General features: G+C 39.0%; 2 long non-coding RNA genes across 7 annotated transcripts in view; one reads left to right on the top strand and one right to left on the bottom strand.

Moving 5' to 3' along the window:
* The window catches only part of LOC140327641 (uncharacterized), a 38,293-nt gene extending 28,967 nt beyond the window's left edge, over positions 1-9,326 (bottom strand). For all 4 annotated transcript variants that reach the window (XR_011920053.1, XR_011920051.1, XR_011920054.1 and 1 more), the window contains exon 1: positions 9,227-9,326. This is a non-coding gene — a long non-coding RNA (uncharacterized lncRNA). The remainder of the gene's footprint in view (positions 1-9,226) is intronic.
* A 2,725-nt stretch (positions 9,327-12,051) lies between these two features.
* The window catches only part of LOC140325557 (uncharacterized), a 56,853-nt gene continuing 46,507 nt past the window's right edge, over positions 12,052-22,397 (top strand). Inside the window, exons 1-2 of one of the 3 annotated variants that reach the window (XR_011919695.1) lie at positions 12,102-12,183; positions 20,129-20,244. This is a non-coding gene — a long non-coding RNA (uncharacterized lncRNA). Of the gene's footprint in view, positions 12,184-20,128; positions 20,245-22,397 lie in introns of all 3 variants that reach the window. The other 2 variants (XR_011919693.1, XR_011919694.1) reach the window with 2 other exon arrangements.

Genomic DNA, 22,397 nt, shown 5'->3' with positions numbered 1-22,397 from the left:
AAAAAAGGTCTGATGGGTTGTCACAAATCACAGTGTTTCTACTTGTTATTTATATATGATGTACCATCCATTGTACATAATAAGGGCTTAGCTGTGACTACTTTTGCCTTGTAACACTGGAGTTCTGGGTTTGACTTCCAAAAATGATAGGAAGTGGAACTAGGTATTGGCATTGGTCTTAAAGATTCATAGTGGTCAAAATCTTTAGGTGTGACAGCACTGGAATAAACCCTGAATTATTTAATAGTAGCGTTAGTATTGACATTCCTTTACTTCAGTGCTTTGGGTTCCGGTTTGGAAGGCTTCCAGATAGTTTAGGGGACCTTATGAGGGTCCTGGGTTGCTCAACTCCTGGAGATATCTAGCAAAGTTTTGAAAGTCTGTGCATGTGCAATGATAAGCAACTCAGGAAAAGAAACCTGCACAGAAAGATTTCAGTTGCACACTTCATTGTTTATTGATAAAATGAATAGAATCACACTAAACCAACACTGAAACCCACAGACTTGGACATGGGGCCTGATTTGTAAAAGCTCTTCAAGACTAATGTGAAGAGTTTACATTTGCCTAGAATAGTGTTTCTCAACCAGGATTCTGTGGAACCATAGGGTTCCTCCAGAGGTAATCCAGAGGTTGAGCAATTTGCACCTCCCAGGTCAGTTACCACTGACACCAATGATCTTTTTGGCTGTAAGGTTGACATTCTTCCTACTGAACACCAAACAGTACATGAACATGTACTGTGATCTATGGTTATAGTAAATATAGCAGGGGCTCCCTGAGGACCTGAAAGTTTTTTCAAGGGTCCACCATATTAAAAAAGGATTAGAAACCCTGAGAACGTGCTGTTGTTCTTAAATATATGCATATGCATGTCCTCACATTGCTTTGCATAACGCTCTGGGGCTAAATGGAAATTACATTTTTCTGGTACAGCATATTAATGACTTCTCCAACTATTGGACTATTTTATTTGACACATGCTTAATGAACTTCTGGATCACATGTCCCCCTATATGAACAGCCAATAGATTTCATTTTACTTAATGGTTGTGGTGCATGAGTTTTATATCATATTCGTAAAGAAGGAAAAGTGTCCAATCTAGTGGCCCAATCACTAAAGATGGTCAGGAGAGATGGGTGAGGGACTCAATCACAGGAACAGAACACTGATTATGGAATGAAACAGGCAAAATGGGTCCAGATGACTCCTTTATTAGTTCAATTCTTACAAGCAGTTCACTTGATTAAAGGATATGTGTACTTTTAAAGTATTGCCCTACCACCAGCACCTGTTGTGAAATGGTGTAGGATATAGATCGATATACTTACCATTGAGCCCCCATGTTTGGAGCAGCAGGCCAGAGAGCCATGTACCAAGTCAAATTTTGGTTTAAGAGTAGACCTTGTTCCTGTTGTTGTATTAAGAAGTAGACCAATCTCCTCATTAGGTAGCTTACTACTCGAAAGATCAGAAGGAAGATGCAGAGAGACCTGGTGAGTACATCTGTCCAATGGCCACCAGATAGGGAGTTCCATTTACATTCCAATGCATGTCTAAACTTTATTTATAAGTACACTTATTCTTTATGTCTCTTCTATTTTCAGTTGTCCTATTCAATGGGTAAACCAAGTCATAGAACATTTCCAATAATAATAATGCAACAAACTTTACAAAAGTCACATTTAGGCACTGCATTTTAGAGAAAAAACAAGAAAGCAGCCAGAAGGGAATTCTGCTTTGGATGCAGACTATATTGCCTATTTGTCTTTTGCACCCCAGGGATCTATGTAATAGACACAATCCAGCTCCAGAGTTATGAGGAACTAATGCTGAATTGCTAAACAATATAGTATTTGCACCTGCAGTCATATGGCAGAGGTGAGCAGCAAGTAATAAGTCGTGCAGAACATAATAGGGACTTGCTGTGCTAAGGTAATGTTGTGTAAAAGTAATTAGACATGATGCTCTAATTAATCTTGGTGCACATCCATGAAACCTCTATACATTTTATTATTTTTCAACAAACACAACTCAAAGCTAATGAGACTTCTAGGGACACCCAAGGCAAATGGTGATTTAAACACCTTATATAAGAAACACATGACACAATTCCATCCCAACCAATTTACTTCCCAAATAATGGCTCGAACTACACAGCATGGATTTTAAATAAGCCACAACATCACTTTTTTACCAACCAATACCAATTCAATACATAAAAGTGAACAAAGAAAATGTAATGATTTTAATAGGTGTTTAATTGTGTGTTGCCTGGGGAAGGTTAGGGAGTATCCAGGGAATGAAGCAACCCTTGGACAACCAACAAATAACCTGACAAATGGACACACCATACCATTAATTGGCCTCCATTTTGTAACCACACCCAGCTTACAAATATCTTGTATAAATAAAAATGAATAAAATAAAAATTGCATAAAAATGAAACAAACAATAAAATCAACCTTTCTACCACATTCTCCAAATTAGAGCAGACGGGACATCTTTATCCAGCCTACCCCTTCCCAGGCCTACCATGGTGTCTCCTCCCTATCATCTGACCAATGTTTGCCGGTCAGATAAAACTTTCTGTTCTATCAACTTATCTTGATAACTATTCCTGCTCTTATAATACCAAAAACACAAAACTCTAAAGACTTGAAATGTACTAGATATAGAACACAGAATGAAAATAGTCTAATTTTATCAAAAACCATGGACTGTACCCCCAATCTCACACAGTAGTCAACACATTCCACCAACTAGGCTTCCTCAGGACTGATGAAACTGCCATCATATTTAAAATCATATATTCAATATATTAAAATTAAATTAACACAGACCAATATCACAATCAGTATTTTTATGTCAAAAGCGGTACATTGTTTTGCGTGGAAATTTGTTGTTTAATATTTTAGGGCTGTAATTTTTAAGAATAACTCCCGGGTATGAAGTTTGAAACACAAATCATGAATTAAAATATAATAAATAATTATAAATAATAATTATAAAAAATTAGGAATTTAATAATTTTAATAAAAAATGTTTTACAATTTGTCCAAACAAGGGTACAACATTAGAATAAACTTTTGTATTTAATATTTATTATTTGGATTTATTTTTTATAACTTTGTTATTACAATGTAATCTGCTTTTAAATTTTCCGCCAAGCCTTTCCTCCCCAGCGTACCGATGCTTAAAGCATCACATCGATCAGATCGGGGATGTGATGAAGAAGCCAACCAGGGATCGCTGAGAACGCGGCAGGATCGAGGGGAGCAGGTAGGATTTTTTTTTGCTACCCCGAAGAAGGGTAGTCGAAAATGGGGGTGGGTCTTCGAGGACCGGTAACCAAGGATGATGTTTTATGGTATAGTGTTACTGGATAATTTTGTGTTAAGATAATTTGTTATGGTTTAAAGTTATTTAAAGGTATTTATGTTTGTAATAAAAGGCCTTTGGACCATTTACCCAAAAATTTGGAGTGAGTTATTTGGGGAGGGGGGGGGTTGGTGGGTACTGAATGCGGTTCTCTGCCTTGTCACAGTAATGCCTCTGCAAAGCTGTACATAAGGTGCCAGTAAAAACAGTTATAGGTGTTTTGTTTTATCTGTTCCATAAGTTCCAGCAAATACCTGAATATCTTGCCGAATATCCAAAGAACTTGAATGTTCCTATGTATTCTACACACCTCTATAGTCTGCAGTCCCCCAATGTTATGCAGATATGGATCGAGTTCGTTTTCTGTTTCCAACGCATTTCCTGCCTAAGGTGTCAACACTGCTTTCCCATAGTAAAGGAACAATGACACCCTAGGCCAGGAAGCAAGCCACTGGCAAGATCATCGGGTGAAGGAGAGAATAAAGGGGAAAGGCTTGAATAAAGTAAACCCATGCAGCCACCCAAGGACTGGTAATCTGCAACATATATATTACATTGCTTTTTACATTCTTGTTCTTGGGTTTGCAGAAACAACATGCACACATGGTGAAAGCAAGCAATAGAAACATTACTATTCTGCATACAATACATTTCCTGCTCAGTACTGCTTTACAGCCTCTCCTAAGACTGAAATGGAAGCAGCAGTCGGCACTGTAGCTAATATCTGATTCAATTTAAACATTTCAGGCTCTAACAATTATTAGATGATTTATCTTTGATGGAATGTAGGTATTTTGGGAATTCTATATAGGGCAATGTGTATTTGGTAGTGATGGTCATTTTACAAGCCTAGAAACTGGTTGCTGCCAACTGCATTATGTATCAAAAAACAAAATAGGAATGCTGACTTAAAAGAACTATAGTAAGGTTGATATAATTAGCCCAGTAAGGCTGAACATCGAGCTATAACTTGTGGGAAACATAATGGGGACTCAGGACGGCACAGCTGATAGCAGCGTGTAACCCAGTTAGATAAGTTATGGAGCCGTCATAGTCAGTCATTGTGCAGGTGCTCAGTAGACAGGCTGTACAAAAGCCAAAATGGGACAAAGATGTAATGCAATATTAACCCTAAGAATGATGTAAAGTGAGTTTGGGTTTTGCCCACCCTGTGTTTTGGCATATCGTAATAGATTGCAATACAGTGAGGTGTGTTATTTTTTTCCAATGCACACCAACAAAGGCCATTGTGGAGAGCACACAAAACAGGAACGTTACAGGAATCAGGGAATCAAGAGAGAAAATCTTTTAAATATACTAAATTGTACAGTCTCCAAGAATTTGTGAAATGTATATACTCATATCAAAGCTTCATAAAAAATCCATGTGTTTCAGGGTCCAGATAATGCTCTTCCTTTCAACGGGGCTTGTGGTTGTAAAGCAAGAGAACTTCAATGGGCAAAAAATGAAATGGCCATAATGGTCCCTGAAGGTGCAATGACCAGTATCAGATGCTCCATGAAATTTGTCCCAATTACAACAAGTGCAGCCCAATTACATGTTGTAAATTGAAAGCATCCCACACAGAATTTCACACTGGTCATTGGTCATTTTGACCCATTATTATTATTATTATTATTATTCCTAATCTGTAAAAATAGAAAAAAATATTGCTAGACAAACTTTAGCACCTATCCCATTATTGCTGCATCCTTGTCACTTTAGCCCCAACCAAAAAGCAAATTCTAAGGCCAAATTTTTTAGACAAAAAGAAATTGATATCAAAAACACACCAAATGTCCAAAATTACCAGATAGTTATAGTAGCTAATTTTTATGTTCTTGCATATTTGATGAGTCGGCTACTATGGTAGCATCCTCCACAACAAAGTCATTCTGCAGACCATAGTGGCACCTTAATATTTTCCATTATGACCTATCACTCAGTAAGAAGCATCTTGACTAGATCCTACTCGGTGGAATAGACCACAGACCTACTGTGATCTGGAAGGTTTCCAAAGGGCACCAATACCAGTTCATTATTCGAGCAATTCGATGATGTTGAGTGGAAATCCATGGAGTACAATTGTAGTTCTGAATGGTTCAACACTACTTCCTCTATCGGTATCATTAGGTCCATTGTGTATTCTGTATGGAAAGAATTGTCTTGAACAATGGCTTTAGCGTTCCTAGGACATGACGAGGAGAAAACTTTCCATCCCGTGCCCAGGCAATCAAAACCATTATATAGACTTTAAACCCATTCTGATGTTCCATTGAAACTGTGCCATCTTTCACATAGTTCACGTAGTTCACTCCTTGTGTTCTTCAATAGCTCCTATTTGACGTTCCTAAACTGAAGATGAATTTCCTTAGAAATGTTTAGCTTCCCTTAGTGTTTATCTGCAAAGTAGCAGAACATGATCATATATGATCCCACATATATCATTGATGGGTTTGAGATCTTTGTGCTATCTCAGCCTACACATTCATTTGAATAGGAGCTCAATCTGATTTTTTCCACATTGGATGAATCATCATATGTGAAACTTAGATGATATTAATACCATGATACAATACGTACCTTTGGTGTTTTCCTTTAAAAGAAACAATATACACAAAGTGCAGGAGAGTGTCTATCATGGGGACTGGAGACGTTTACAATATCTATTTGAATCACTATTCTACCCAAAACAGAAAACCAAGTCTTAAATGACATTTCACTTTAACTAACCTGATTTAAAATGTCATATTTTTTCAGAAAGATGGAGTTTTCTTTTAAAGTAGGCTTCACATTTGCAATGAGACTATGGATCTGTTAGATCTAATGCTAACAAAAAGATCAACCATGATGAATGGGTTCTTAACCAACATGATGAAAACCGCTCTTATCATAAAGACACCATTCTCTATATTTGAAATGTAAGATGTTTTCTGGTCCAGAATTGTTCTCCAGCACTCTGTATGTATTGGTTTCTCTAAAGGTAATAACAAAGATGCATGCTGTATCAGTGAAATTAATATTATCTAAGATTCACAATATGATGATTCATCTATCGTGGCAAAAGTCAGATTAAGCTCTTATTCAAACAAATGTGTAGGCTGAGGGAGTACAAAGATCTTAAAACCAAATGATACACGTAGGATTGTACACGTCTGCATGACCATTATTCTGCTATATTGCAGATAAACATTAAGGGGGATTATGTATTTTCTTTTATTCTTATATTAAAAAATACGTCCATATTTTAGGGACGTCAAACAGGAACCATCGAAAACGTCAAATGAGAACGATTAAAGAACACAAGGGCTGAACTATAGTTAGAAAAGACTGTGCAGTTTCAATGGGACCCATCATCGTAATGTGCTAAATCTAGTCTGCTTATGTAATGATTTATGGAGAAAACAGCAGCACTGGGAAAATTCAGGATAATTCAACACCCACACAACTTGCAGATGTAAAATATTACTGAATGATGTTTAGTTTACTAAAGCATTGGGTCTGATTTGTTAAAGCTCTCCAAGACTCGAGAAGATTGACTATCATTGGAGAACCGTGGTGATTCCAGCTAACCTGGATTGGATTTTCTAATAACCATTTGCTGTTAGATGGCAAATGTTCCCAATCTTGGACCAGATCAATTCTAGGCTTGCTGGATCGCCCAGGTTTTTCCATGATAGTCTGTCTTCTGTCCAATGTGTATCATAAAGGTCTTTTTTTCCCTTTAAATCTTAATTCTGCTAATATTCTGTAGACGTTTTGCTGCTACTTACTAACTCCATGCACCACAGCAATGGCAGCCAGACATTTCCCATGGCATGGGGGGCATAGCAGAAAAATTGGGGGGTGGGGGTAGGGGATTAAGCAGTTGTAGGAAAGGAAGGTTATAAAAGGTTGGCTGTTGGTGCAAGAGCTTCTCGCCCACCTACCCACAGTATTAGGGAAAAGGCTGTGTTGGGGGCTGAAGGTGATATTGGCGGTTGGGGTCCTGAAAGGCAGTAGTGTTGGTGGTGCTTTAAAGTGGTGCCGGGACATTTGGTATTTTGTCCTCGGGTGTAATGGCATTATACAGTGGAAGGTCTGTGGGGGCCAAAAATATCAATCTGTTACGGACTCAGATGACCTGGTGTTTTGTTGGTAATGCCTTACGGGATCTGCAACCAGTATGATACGATTAAGGTATTGTTTAATATGTGGTATGGTTCTGCTGTTGTGGTTGTATATGTTGGTTTCCATGTTGTTATTTAGGTTTTGAATACCAAAGGACTACTTCATAATTTTAGCCATAATTTAACGTTGTTGTGTTTTGTTAAAGGAAGGCGGGGGGGTTGAGTTAGGGCAGTCATTACAAAGGGGTGGACTCTGTGGTTCCCGGGTCTTTTTTGGGGTGCAATTGCTAGCTAACCAAGCATATACTTAGAACTAGGTAAGCCGAGGAGGCCCAGGGATTACAATAAATGGTGACTGTCAAAGGCTCCAATCAAAAATAGTTGAGCCCTACATTTCTCTTTATATGGATTCATTCTATGGTGATCTTTTTTACCGAAATTCCAGTGAAGTTGACAGAACCAGCCTTAATATTGATCCTGCTGGTTCCAAGTTCCAGCAGCTGAAAACAATAATTCCGTCCTGTCTTAACCTATCTTTACAAGTCTATTCCCTGGGATTTCCCACTGGAGAGTTCAGCAGGTGGGGCTATGACTCTTGTCTTCAGCTTTAATTAGGTCATTGCTGTAATGGCACAGAAGAGGGGACGACATTGGACTTTGAACTGTTGATGTAAAACATTGATGTGCTCATTACCGTGCTGTATTTTTAGCGATGTCTGGAATGATCTTTTAACTATGTATCCTGGATCTTTCTGTTATGGAAGCTGTGTTTACACATGCATCTGTTATTTCTAAGGGCTTCTTTAATCCCACAAACCCCCGACAGGTAAAAAGAAAAAAAAAAACACATCAAACACAAGCTAGAGTGTACTGGAAGTGTTCAGCTGGGTTGGGAAAAAGCTTACAGCTCCCATGAATAAACCAATAGGAAAACTATTGATCACTTTCATGCCGGTTTCAAACAACTGCAGCCGTACAGCACCAGATGTTCCCATATATACTATCCGTAGCAAATATGTTGTGTCTCCTGGCAACTCGTGTAAAACCTTCTCATTAACCTAAAGGAAACATGGAATGTGTCAACAGGCAAGAACAATACGTCCTTCCTTAATTTGATACCTTCTGCTAAAAAAAGACTTTTTTAATTCTGTTCATCAACAGTAAAGAACAGTTTAAAGAGTATTTTTAAAGAGAATTTCATAAATATGCATGGATAAAATCATAAAATACTATCTTAATCCTAAGGCACAATATACAGCCATGGTATCATTTAAAAAAAAAAAAATAAACCTACATTTTCAAATCCAAAAGCTGTTTTTGATCCCTAGCCTAGTGACCCAGAAGATTATTAGTGATTCTCAATCTCCTCTTTATTGATTATATAGCAATATTGTAACATTGCAGCAACTGTCAGTCCAGGAAGTAGATAATGCTCATGCATAATACCCTAAGGGGGATCTATTATCAATTTTGTTTACATTATACAAAAGGTGGCTAACTATTTTAAATAATGAAAAAATGTTATTTTTTAATTTTTTTTGAAGGGGGAAATCCCCACTCTTTCATCTTTACCACTGCGGTGGAAAAGACTAAAGGGGAAACCCACAGCCTTCTGGGATACAGGCTGCAAGGATCGGTAGGAGGTTTTTCTGGAATGTAAAAGAAAAAGTGCAGATCTCACGCATATACAGTGGAATCATCACATTTTTTTTACTTTTACAGGAAGGCGCATTACCTGAACCGTCCATTGTTCAGTCCGTGCTAGCATGAAGATGGAACGGCTTGGGACCAACTGGACTGAAATTATGGAAGGATCAACAGATTTCCACCTATAAAGTTATAAAGTGCAATTTTTTTTTTCCAATAAAAGATCTACTTTAACAAAAATTATAATAATAGGTACTGTGATCTCTGTAAAATATAATAAATAAAAATAAATAATCCATTAAAAATAATTTAAACAGTTTGGGAAGTAGAAAACATATTTAAGGGTTGATGTAGCAAAAAATTTTGAATATTTTGAAAGAATCATGTTGGAAATGCTCCGTAACTTTGTGTGTGATCACTTGCTCTGTATGATAGCTCTGGCCACATTTCCCTTTGGAACAAAGACCTGTGACTTGGTCTATTGTGCTCCAACAACATGGAACATCTTCAAATAGATACTTTTAGAAATTATCCTAATCTAGACATTAGTTCTCCTTTAGGAAGAGGAAGCAATGCTGATCTTGGCTAACCCAATGTCAATATACCTAGGATCACTTAGAATATCAATTTAGCTAAATAACTTACCATCTAGAAGTCCTGGGGAGCGTTAGTGCCAAGGTGGATATTCCAACAATCTTGGACCTAACTGCAAACAATTAAAGTGAGTTGAATGTGTTCGTATATTTTTAGTTAGCTTGATTGACATCAAGTTTGTACATACCTTTCTGGCTACAATATGCAATGGAAAAGAACGATGCAATGGAAAAGACTGTACTGTTCAAAATACTAAAAAAATCTCATAATCAGAAAATAATCTATTCTCTCTTCATCTAAAACTACAAATGCACATTAAAGGGCATGTCCTACCAAATCCAATTATTCACCTTTTCTTAGTTTTTGGAATAAGTAGGAAAGAAGTAGTGTACTTCTCAGGTTTCTATCACTGTCTTTGTCCATACTAGTTAGATTCACCCCACTATTTTTCATGGTATCAGTGGGGCAAAAAGTAATAGGAAGCCCAAAATTGAAGTGAAGAGAATCCTTTCTATGGAAGACAAGACAGTGAAAGTTTGGTTATATCTACTATCTAAATGCAATTTTTACTGGTTACTCCATGTTAAAATGTAACTAACTGGTAACTAAGTAAACTCCCTTTGTGGATAAATTCCTAACTACGACCATGACCAGGAGTATTTTGTTTCTCCATAACCAGGGTAACTCACATCACGAGTCTTTGGAGTACATGTAAGCACAATCACTATTATCTCAAATACCTTAAAAATGTAAAGACAAATTGCTTTCAATCTTTTAAGATCTGCATCTTCCCTTAAAATAATGCCTGGTGCTCCTGACATAAAAGTCCTTGCTCCGCACTACCTATGAGGGGATGACAACAGTCTTCCAGTTGTGCTCTTGCATTGTAGAAGGAGCTCTTGGTGGCCTTCATATATTGCCCAAGAATGGTCCACCATTGTCCACAATCAAAAAAACAATTCAGAACAATGATATGCAATAAAAACATACATTGCCCAAGAATGGTTCACCATTGTCCACCATCAAGAAGCTGATTCAGAACAATGAAGTGCAACCAAAACATTCTTTGCCCAAGACTTGTCCATCATTGTCCACCATCAAGAAGCCAGGTTAAGAAAAATGATGTGCAACCTAAGCATAAATTGCCTAAGAATTGTCCACCATTGTCCACCATCAAGAAGTTGATTCAGAACAAAGATGTGCAACCAAAACATACATTGCCCAAGTATGGGCCACCATTGTCCACCATCAAGAAGTTGATTCAGAACAAAGATGTGCAACCAAAACATACGTTGCCCAAGTATGGGCCACCATTGTCCACCATCAAAAGTTGATTTAGAACAAAGATGCGCAACTAAAACATACATTGGACAAAAGTGGTCCACGATTTTCCACCATCAAGAAGCTGTTTCAGAAGAAGGATGTGCAACCAAAACAGAACTTCTCGGTGCGAAATATGCCTATGATATAGAGTGTTTTAGTAAAACCTTATCCTGTTGCGGTTTGCATCAACTTTATCCATTTGTTTATACTCAAATGCTGCAAAGTAAATTCTTTGTTCTTTGTAGCTCTTTTAGGGGGAGGGAGGATGACTTTTGCAACAAAGCAGTATTTAGGCAAAACTGTTTTGCTGTATGATCACCACCGGCTGCCAATAATCACCAGCTAGTAGTCAATTGGGCTCTTGACTGTGACCACCACCGATGTGAGCTACAGCCTGATGGCAGCAAGCGTGCATTGCTCACAAGCAAGCATGCTGACCTGGACCTGCAGTGAGGCACAGGTGCTATGCTATTTATGAAAAACCAGTGATCAGAATAAAACATCTGATGCTGAAATGTACAGCATGAAAAGAACAGTAGGAGGAGGGGAGGAATGAGCAGAAATGACTAGATGGTTTACTTATTACCAACCTGCTGCTATGTTCCCCTGGCAACCCTTAGTAAAGGCAGCATTATAATTAGACAGCGATACATCATGAAACATGGACTCCTCGCCTCTCTCCAATCGCTGATATCGTTCAGATCATTCCATTGTTGACTATCTGTATTTCCTAGGAAAGGACATAAAAGCAGAAGCTTAGCATGCCCGGGTTTCAGGAAGTACATTTTGTTCCTTGTTCCAGCTTTTGGTAATTTAGTGTTGGGTAATTAGGTATATGAAGGTGAACCAATTAACATAATGTCCTGCATTAAATTATTATTTAAATTCTATTTGGTGATCCTTGTACAATGATCCACATTCAGGCATCTCTTGTTATAGGGTGACAACATTCTCTCTCTGTTTTCGAATCGAGCTTCTATGTTGTCAACTGATTACATATTGCACATAATACATGGGCATGGTCTAATTGTATCACCAGCAGGAAATCCGTCTTGAGAAACACCATGCAGCCAATGTTGGATTGCCTGTAAAGGGGAAGTGGATGTAAGAGATAAGAAGCACAGAGAGGTAAATAAAGGAAGATAAGTATTAAATTTATAAAAGGAAATTGTTTGTGATTTACAGGGCATTCTCAAGCTAAATGTTATTCTGCTAGGGCCCATTTGCATCTTTGAACTGCTGGAATGCACCTGTGATGCCGTGGCTGCCATGTTCTGCATTAGGGCAGCCAATTTATTAAATGGGCTGCTTATGAAGCACAGTGATCCTAGGCTATTTTTTGCAGCATAATATACCCCAACACACTACAATTGCCCTTTTTTTGGGTGCAACAACACCCCCTTTATCAGGGCTAACGTGGAAATGCAAAGCCCTGATGAAGTGTTGATGCCCCTAAAAGGCACCCGAGGTTCTACAATACTGATGTGCAAATACAGCTAATAATAGTGTTGGTCTTGCATTGAGGCTATTTGTACATAAATCTTTTGTTCTGGGTCCCCTAGATGGGGGGTATCTATTCTTTTCTTGAAAGAAGCCTTACCAGAACTATTGGGCACAATGAGTTCCTGAATAATTTTTTAGGACCAATGAATTATTATTAAGAAAACCAGTACCTTGAATATACATATTTAGTAGTGATGTCTGGTCCTGAGGTTTGTTTTACACCCATCCAGAATCGACTGTCTAACTCCCCTTATGTTAGGGTTATCTCCTCTACCTATCCGTTGTGTCTCTGAATGTTATTGTCATTGGGATACAGATAGTAAAAACCAACCTGAACATTTGCCTTTAGATATTTCTGAGCCCTCAGATTGGCCAAAGTCTGGCGGGTGTTGGCTGTCTTCATGCTTTCCCTAATGGGTCCTGTCCTCAGGATCAAATGCTTTTTGTAATGCTGATAGTTTGCATTTTCCAGCTATTAAGTTTACTAGTTTAAATAACAATTCATTAGAAAGCTGTCTACTACTTGTCGGCTCTATCACTTTAATTTGCCTATTTCTATAAAGCAATCTCTCATATTGACTTAAAGATGTGCACAGCGGGTCCGCAGACCTGAAAATATTTACCTTCAATAGTGAAGAACAGACATGCTGCAACTTTTATATGTCCTTGTTTTTGGGGAGGCTGTCGCTTTTTGGACCTCCTCTTCCATTGTTCCTTTCACTTGTCTATTATGATCATTCTTGTCATTGGTTGGTTTTTAGGAACAGTTACTTTTGTATTCCTCAGTCCATTTCCAAATCATGGATGTCCTTTGTAAAGGTCTTATATTATATGCATCCATGGAAATGGTTACAGACATTTTGGGGGGGCAGCGATCCGTTTGTACCATTTTATATCATGGTTCTCTCCTTTGTAGGTCTAATATGAGAAGGCTTTTTTTAGGCTTCAGACTATTTGTACCAATTTCCATCATGGTTGTCCCCTTTATAGGTTTATTATGAGCACCATTTGAAATAGTTCTGATTTACAAAGTCTGAATCAATTTGTACAATTTCCCATCATGACTCACCCCTCTCTCATCCTCTTTCATTCTTGGCAATAAATCCAATATTTAGGAACAACGCGACTTGAACCGCAGACCATTTGTACCATTTCCCGTCATAGTTGTCATTCTACAGGTCTAAGATGTGTGGTCTTGGCAATAGTTCTAGTTTTAGGGAAAGTTTCTTTAAAAAAAAATGATTTTTATAATAATCCATTTGTACCATAACCCATCACATCTGTGGTTCTAACATGAGCACTCCTGTGAAAGATTCTAATTTTTAGGGTCTTTCCAAAGTCTTGTTCTAGGAAATGATAGTCCATGCTCAAGTCTTCGTTTTATTGTATATATTATTGTTGCCTTTTAAATGATCTTTCATTTTAATTGGTCACATTTTTCTAGGTGCATGTAAACTATAGGCGTGCAAAGCCTTGGCATTGGTGGTCATACACTGGTCAATAGGTTCAGGACCGTCTAAATCAATGTTTCTCAGCCTTTATAACATGGGGGAACCCTTAAAATATTTTTCAGGTCTTCAGGGAATCCCTGCTAAAAAATATTATATCCACAGCTCACAGTACATTAGTGTGGTGGTCAGGCTCTTACATTACTTCCTATTGGGAAGAACGTCATCCTTACAGATAGCCATTGGTTAAAAAATCATTTGGCCCCTAAACTGACAAGAGAGGCACAATTTGTGCATTGCTCAGGGAATCCCTAGCAAACTCCAGAATAATTCTGGTTGAGAAACACTGAAATAAATGATCGCTACACCCCAGACATCTATTTTTTGGTTCTTTCCTGGTTACCATCGTGCACCCATAATCTAGAACCATTCTGGTGGTTGTCAGCTTTCTCATTTGCTGATGGGTTGTCAGATGCCATGGTGGACAAATCAGACAAATAAATTGTGCATTTTATCATTTGTACCCAGTTAGCCTGCAGTTTTTTTAATGTAAAAGGACCAGGCCACATGAAGTTGTGCGGGAACACCCATAACTCCCAGCTTAGCAAAAACAGAGTGTAGGACTATGGCGGAGAAAATTTGCTGTTGCAATAACATATATAAAAAGTCAGGGAGCTATTCACCCCATCTATATTGTACGTGAATTGGTCCTTTAACTGGTCTCCATACTGTACAGTGAGCAATATACTCTGTTCCAAAAAAACTGCAATGGCTTTGAAGGCACATTAGATTATACTACAGTTTTGCGATATAAAAATAAAACTGTGAAGTCACTTTAGCATGCCTAAAGTGTGACTTGAAGCCTGATCAATTAGCGATATAGCATATAGATGTCCTATTCATTAACAGTTTAGAAAAAGTCACGCAACATAACCGCCCACATATATCTCCGACTGTCTTCTTATAGACTGTTTGCACATGTTTAAACTTCTGTGGTATTAACTCCATCCTTACCAGGGCAGGCGTACAGTTGGCACGCACCCTGTATACAAACACTGCACTCTGTGAGCTGGCCGGTACAATAGTGTTTATCATTAGGCCTGCCAGTTCTGAATAGCACAAGGCAACCAAGTTATTCAGGATCTCCCCCGAGGGCACGACGTCAAGTGGAAGCGAACGTTTTCCTTTCATCACAGCCAAAGGCATGCGTCCCTGCGGACGCGGAACAGATGATCAACAATCCCAAGGAGGGAGGCGTCAGAGTCAGCGCTGCTGGGTAATTGCTCCAAGCACCTGTACCTCGCTGAGGAGGCTTTGCCATTAAACAGATCTTTCAGTTCATCCTTTTGCCTTGGAACAGGGTATGGCTGTGGTTCATAAGCGCCAAAGTTATGAGAGTCATTAGTGATCAGTTTGAACGCAGCGTCATTGGCAGATTTAAAACCAAATATTTTTTGGACAGCACCGTTCTATTGCTACTTGCTAAAATCAACTCATATTTAAAGTTTAAAGTGGATCCAAAGTTCTGCATCACAAATCTGCGAGCAGGCAGGGTTATTATTCAAGAAAAAACACGTTATGTCCCTAATATAACACACTTACCTGTCTGTTCACAAGCATTCACAGCTAAATGCTGAAGGCCGGGATGTGCAAGGTATCCCTTGGGGCGGCCAGGACTGAAATGTGCACATGGCCTGGCCAACCAAGATGGCCAAGGATCTGATACTCACAAAAGAAGCTTTCTCCCCCAAATAGACAATGAAAACATTTTTAATAGTATCTGTCTACAATTCTTGGATTGGTAATAGTTCTGGGTTGTTTGCACTGTGCCCAGGGCTCTGGTGTTGACAGTACAGGCTTGGTATTCCTTTGGCACAGGAGAAACTTTAAACTGGGGCCAGTTCAATCTCATTTTATTCAGTTTAATTTCTCACTGCTGGGGGGTGCTTACAGATTTTATACATTTAAGCTCAACCCTTTTCCCATCTTTCTTTCCACTTGTTCACTTTAAAGTTCACTTAACTTTGCCGATGACAATCCGTCCACAAACCAAGCCCAGCGAGTCCCATGCTGGTTCAGCTTCCCTCTTCTTTCTAGCGGCCTCTGTTCCTCCAGTGCAGCCATTTTCTTTTTTCTAGGTTCTTCTCATGTCACCCCAGCTCTGTGCAGGCACAAGATTGGGTGACGTGTCTTCCTGAAAATGTAAGAAAAAAGAAAAAATCACTGCACATGGGGGAGATTGAGCACCTTTGTTTACAAGCCGCTGATGATGCATTCCCAATTTTGGGAATGTGCAGAAGGAGCGGTCCATAGCCTCCTGGGATATGCAATGCAAGTATCCCAGAAGACTCTGGGTTTCCCCTTCAGTCTTTACATTCATGGCATAGAGTGACAATACCACTGTACAATTTCAATGCAGAACAAACAGCATTGTCTCCCTGTTACTGTAAAGCAGGCATGTCCAAAGTCCGGCCCAGGGGCCAATTGAGGCCTGTGTTCGGATTTCCACCATTCCACAGCCTCTGTCATCACAGAGACACCCCTACATCATTATAGTGGGCATGTGCTTGCGAGACCCACGAAGGACCATGCCCACTCAGATTTTAAAAATGTGCTCTGCACGGAGCCCGCACTGACACAGGACTCCGTGCACAGGAAATCCCTTACGTCATCCTAGTGGGCGTGTGCTGTGCGGGACCCACGCAGACCACACCCACACCAACCCTGGTTAGTGGTCGGCCTCCACACATTTTCACCTCACCAAATCTGGCCCTCTTTGCAAAAAGTTTGGACACCCCTGCTGTAAGGAATTATAATAAAGGCTCCACAGGCACCAACAAGTGATCAAACAATGTTACAGGGACCCCTTGGAAAAACAGAAGCAGCTATGACAAAATACATCATATATGTCCAATCCCCAATTTGTCAGATTTATTGTTCCTAATTTTGGACTTTTGCGCTCATAAATTAAAAATGCGAACATGTGAGGTTTTCCGGAGTGCTTGTATAATCCGGGCCACAGGACACTGCGAAGATGAGCCATTCCGGGAGAAAAGCGGTTAATTCCTGATCGCTGACCGTCACGTGTGGAGAGCTGCTGTGTGCTGCTGTCTGGGAGAAATAAGGATTAACATGATTTCTTCTTCCAGATTATCAGGAACTCCGAGCACACGGAGACAGCTCCAAGAAGCAAATTAATTAATAAGAAGCAAACTGTCTCATTACAGCGTGTAGTCCAACCTGATGAGTTTGGATCATTTCCTGCAGCCATCCTGTGTGACTTTAGTTTCTGTTTTTTCTTTCTACTGATAAAATAAACACAATAAGAAAATATATAAAAGTAATATAAAATATATTGTAATATTATGATAATTTTTGACTTTCTTCCTTCTTTTCCTCAACTCCTCTTTCTGCTTCTATGGTTTCCATCATTCCTTTCTTCCTTTCTTCCTCCTTTATTCCCTCCCTTCCTCCTCCCTCACTTCCACCATTTCTGGCCTCCAACGTTTTGCCTCTTTTCTGTCTTTGCCTCCTTTCCTCTATTTTTTCTTATCTTTCTTCCTGTACCGTCTTGCTGTATTTCTTTTATTCTCTAATTTCTCTCTTTCTTCCACTGCTTGTGGGGGCAGTTTTATAATCTGGGGCTCCTGTGGGGACAGTGTTATGATTTGGGGTGGTCGGGACTAAGATCAGCAATGTTATTCACCCAAATATGAGGTCAACTGACTACCTGAATATACTGAAAAAACAGGTTTTTCCATCAATAAATTTACTCTTCCCTGATGGCACGAGCATATTCCAAAATGACAGTATTTGTAGGGCTCATTTTGTGGAAGAGTGGTTCAGGGGGCATGGGACATCATTGTAACACATGGGTTGGGCACCGAAGGGCCCAGACCTGAACCCTATTTAGAATCTTTGGGATGAGCTGGAGAAGACCTTACACAGCTCTGCAACTCCATATTCAATACAAGATCTTGGGGGAAAATGAATGCAACTCTGGATGTAAATTAATGTTGTGAAATAGCATATGCTTATCAAAATGATACCAAGGTGAGTACATGCCATAATCAAAGCTAAAGGTAACAGGTAATCAAAAGGTAAAAAAACTAAAAGTAACAAAATACCCTGGAGGCTGTGCTGCGGATGTCCTCTCGGCCATTATACCCCACCATAGAACCACCAATGAGCTAGGAGATCAGCAAATTACTTTTTGACTCTCCAATCTTCATAATACCAAGCAATACCTTTTTGGAAAACTGGAAAGCTGTGTTATCAGTACATCACCTTCCTATCCATCAATTATACAGAAACATCAATGAATATTGATCTAAGGAAAACTTGAATAAGATACAGAAACCCATTTCATCTATACCTTGGAATCAGGAGTGTTAGTACCTTTTTTGGACCCCATTGAACAATAGAAGAGGTGACGATAATCTCAGAGCTGCAACTGATTTCTGTGCAGAAAATATGGACACTGATCATTTTTACATTAATAAGATGTTTTGCATATGATACTCTAACAGCATATGACTATATGTCCAAACCCTACAATATTTTAACCTTTAATACTCTCAGCCATCCCACTTTAAAATTCCTTTCAGTACTTTTTTCCTTCATATCTGCAGCAAGACCTCACGAGAATACTCTACTTTAATTTCTAGGGATGTTCTTCAGCTGTCCCCTATATACATTTGTACAGTATGATTTTAAGTTCTCGATCTCAATGGTCCCCTGAGGAAGCCAAAAGACGAAACGTGTCGGGCACGTGAGAAACTTCTGACTTTAAAATATAAGCATGAAAATATTGTACACAAACAAGTCAATGTAACAAATATATATATTTATTCTCATTTTGTTTTCACATATATTATTTATCACTTGACTTAGACTAGTTGGTCTCTGTTAGAATCAGGGCCACATGAATTTATCTACCAAATAAACACAAAACATCACATTGCCTATAAATAGCCTGTTTGTCTCTATCCTTGATCCGTGGGTTTTTCTTTGGCCAAGCAGTTTATGCGAAGGGTTATTCTCCACTATTGTCATCCTTATCCTGGTGAGTCAATGATTAGAAATAAGTATGAATTATTTAGGTCACAAATGCCCGGTGACCCTCCAAGTAAAGAAGACAAGATTAGGAACCCAGCTGAAGAACCTTCACCTCTAAAACCAAGTTGACTGTTACAGCTTTTTTATTTCCGCCATCATTGATTCACTTTAAAACTTTACTTTGTGACTACAGACCAATGATTGACTTATTTCATTACCAGCAAGAAACAATCAAGTGTAAGCACTTTCTTCTTTCTTGTGATACCAAGCAGTGCTGGGAACCCTAGACACAAATGGGTAATTATAAGCACAGATTTTTAATTACTTAATGCAGAGTTAGCACTTGATAATGTGAAACCGCAGTGAAATGATAAGGAGGCCCATGGTGGGTCACAGAGGGAGGCACCAAGACCTGAGATACCGTTACTTCCCGGAAAGGGCCATATGCTGAATGGGCACAGCGATCAGACTACGGCGGCCAAACTCACAAAGGACGCGGCATGTACAGAGATAGACGAGCACCGAGCTAGGGCTGGATCATTAGTATGTTTGCTATTTAATAGGCCTCATTAATCTTTCATCCATTTTGGTTGGCCCATAAATGCTTAATGATGACATGTTGTCCTAATGACAATCCCGACCTTAAAGGGCCATCGTCCAAAAACATCATTATTTTCTGCTGGCTTGTTGGAAAAAGGTCAAGAATACCATTTGTAAAGGTTTTTAATCATTCGAAAACAGGATAGGGGGAGGACTATATTTTATTACACAGGTTCCTTGCCAGGGATTTCATTGGTACCTACTTGTATCCCTACAATGACAGAAAACTTCTAAATAATATGAATCTGGTTCATATATGCAGAGCTAAGCAACAGTTTTACTTCACCCCGTTCCCTCTACCACCACCACCCACCATCTCTCTTTCATTTTCCATACATTCCATTTGGAGCAAGGATATATACTATGTACCTACAGGTATAATCAAACATGGGGTCTAGTTCCCTACATCACATATGATCTGTAAACATCAATGCTTTATAATTATCTCTATTTTGAATGCCCAGGTCTCTGTAGAAGATCAAAGCTAAAGCCCCTTGGACAGAGGTCTTTTATGGCACCTAAAATACTGCAGGGGCCACCAGATGTGAAGATTTTCCTGGAGACGTGTTTCAACCACAAGGTAACCCTTGCAATGGATGTCCAGGGGCAAAGCTACAACTTTCATTCTGCTGCCGTAAACTAGGAAAATAGTACTATTGTTTAAAGCTGTGAACCTGTCTATCATTTGACAAGGGATTATCAATGTGTGGACAGCTGGAGTCTTCCAGGGCAATGCCAGTATACACAGTGCAGAAATCAAGGCTTATGTGCCTACTGTAGCCCCTAATCAATGTCTCTATGTAAGATGGAGGCCAAAGTCTAAGGCCCTATTGTGCCCTAATTCATCCCTCAGGTGAAGGAACCCTTCAAAAACAGTATAATGGACAGAGTTGAGAGACACTAACTTGTTTTTAATGGTGCAAATCCCATATTACCCATTCATCTGTTGCTACCTACAGAGTCACTGGCCCGGCACAACCAAACATCCAGTAAAATCTGAAAAGTCTAAATTGTTGTCCTGCATTATAATTTTGAGCCTCAGAAACAGACACTTCTGGAGCTTGTTTTGATAGTTGTGGCCACAAAGTTTAGTGAAGGCCTTTTTCTTTTCCAGCATGATTGCCAGCCAGCACCATGGTTTGGGGTGGACAAATTGTCTGGTTTGCACAGGAAAGGAGGGGATCCGTTGCTCACTATATCGTTGAAGGAAAGTTCTAATTTGTCAAGCCTGAAATATCTAATGGACAATAGGGAGGAAAGTAGAAAAAGACAGGCTTTTGCTGTCTTAATATTTGTATGTTATTAAAGCGTTTGTGTCAATGTTTTTTTGAAAAACAGGACAATGGTAAGGTAATGGTACATTAAAAGTGTATTACTTCAAAGTTACATATTACATTACATCTGAACTATATAAGTATAGAGGATAGCAGATCAATAATAAAGCATACATGTGAACAAGTGTTAATCAAAGGTATACAAAATCAGGGTGCATCAAAGCGTTGTCTCCGAAAGTTTTCCAACACGTTTCGCCAAATAAGTGGATTCCTCAGGGGATTAAGAGACTTAAGTAGATATAAAAATTTAGTGGCGAAAGTCCTATTGGGTGTTACAGTCATCCTTGAAATGGGCAACGTATGAATCTCAACAGACAGTTGAGAGACAGATTAGGATGTATCCAGAGTGGTTACAGAAGTATGCCACTTGTTGGAAAATCTGATAAATTATAGAGTAATGCAGTAATTGTTACATGCGCCTATATCTGTCGAAGAGATAGACTTTATGGATAGTGTGGGACGACCAGTCCTGAAGGAATAGTAATGATCACAGAGTGGCACCTATGTCAGGAGAGGGCAAGCTTCAGAGGATACATCCGTTCATAGATAGTGTAGTATAGAAAGTGAAGAAAATCCTACCAGTAGCCAGCAGTGTTGCTTGCACAGGGCTCTGACCTCATCCCTACTGAACACCTCTCAGGTAAATCTGAATACCATCTTCAAGCCAGATATTCTCATCCAACATCAGTACCTGATCTTCCAAATGATCTTTTGGCCGAATATACACAAATTCATATAGGGAGAGTCTTCCCAAAAAAGGGAAAGTTGTTATAACTACAAATGGTGGCCAACTCCATGTTAATGATCATAGTTTTGGAATGCAAAGTCCAATAAGTGGGAAATTAGGATGTGTGATGTTCAAATGCCTACAAAATTTGGACATTATGATGTGTGATGGTCAAGTGTCTACAAAAGTTGGACTATGTGAGGTTTGATGGTCAAGTGTCTACAAAAGTTGGGCATTAAAAGGTGTAATGGTCAAGTGTACAAAAGTTGAATAATAAAGATGTGATGGTCAAGTCTACAAAAGTTGGGCATTGTGTGAGGTGTGATGATCAAGTGTCTACAAAAGTTGGACTATGTGAGGTTTGATGGTCAAGTGTCTACAAAAGTTGGGCATTAAAAGGTGTAATGGTCAAGTGTACAAAAGTTGAATAATAAAGATGTGATGGTCAAGTCTACAAAAGTTGGGCATTGTGTGAGGTGTGATGATCAAGTGTCTACAAAAGTTGGACATTACTAAGTGTGATGGTCATGTGTCTACAAAAGTTGGGCTATATAATTTATATATAACAGGCATTTAAATGCATCATGAAACTAATAAACAATATTTTCAGATCAAACGGGTTATACTAATTCCATAATAATAATTAGGTCATGTTGAATAGCCATTAGACAT

The sequence above is a fragment of the Pyxicephalus adspersus genome, chromosome 3 (assembly GCF_032062135.1).
Source record: "Pyxicephalus adspersus chromosome 3, UCB_Pads_2.0, whole genome shotgun sequence".
Classification (NCBI taxonomy): Eukaryota; Metazoa; Chordata; class Amphibia; order Anura; family Pyxicephalidae; genus Pyxicephalus; species Pyxicephalus adspersus.
Note: the sequence above shows the minus strand (reverse complement) of the source record. Positions and strands in the feature narration are given on the sequence as shown.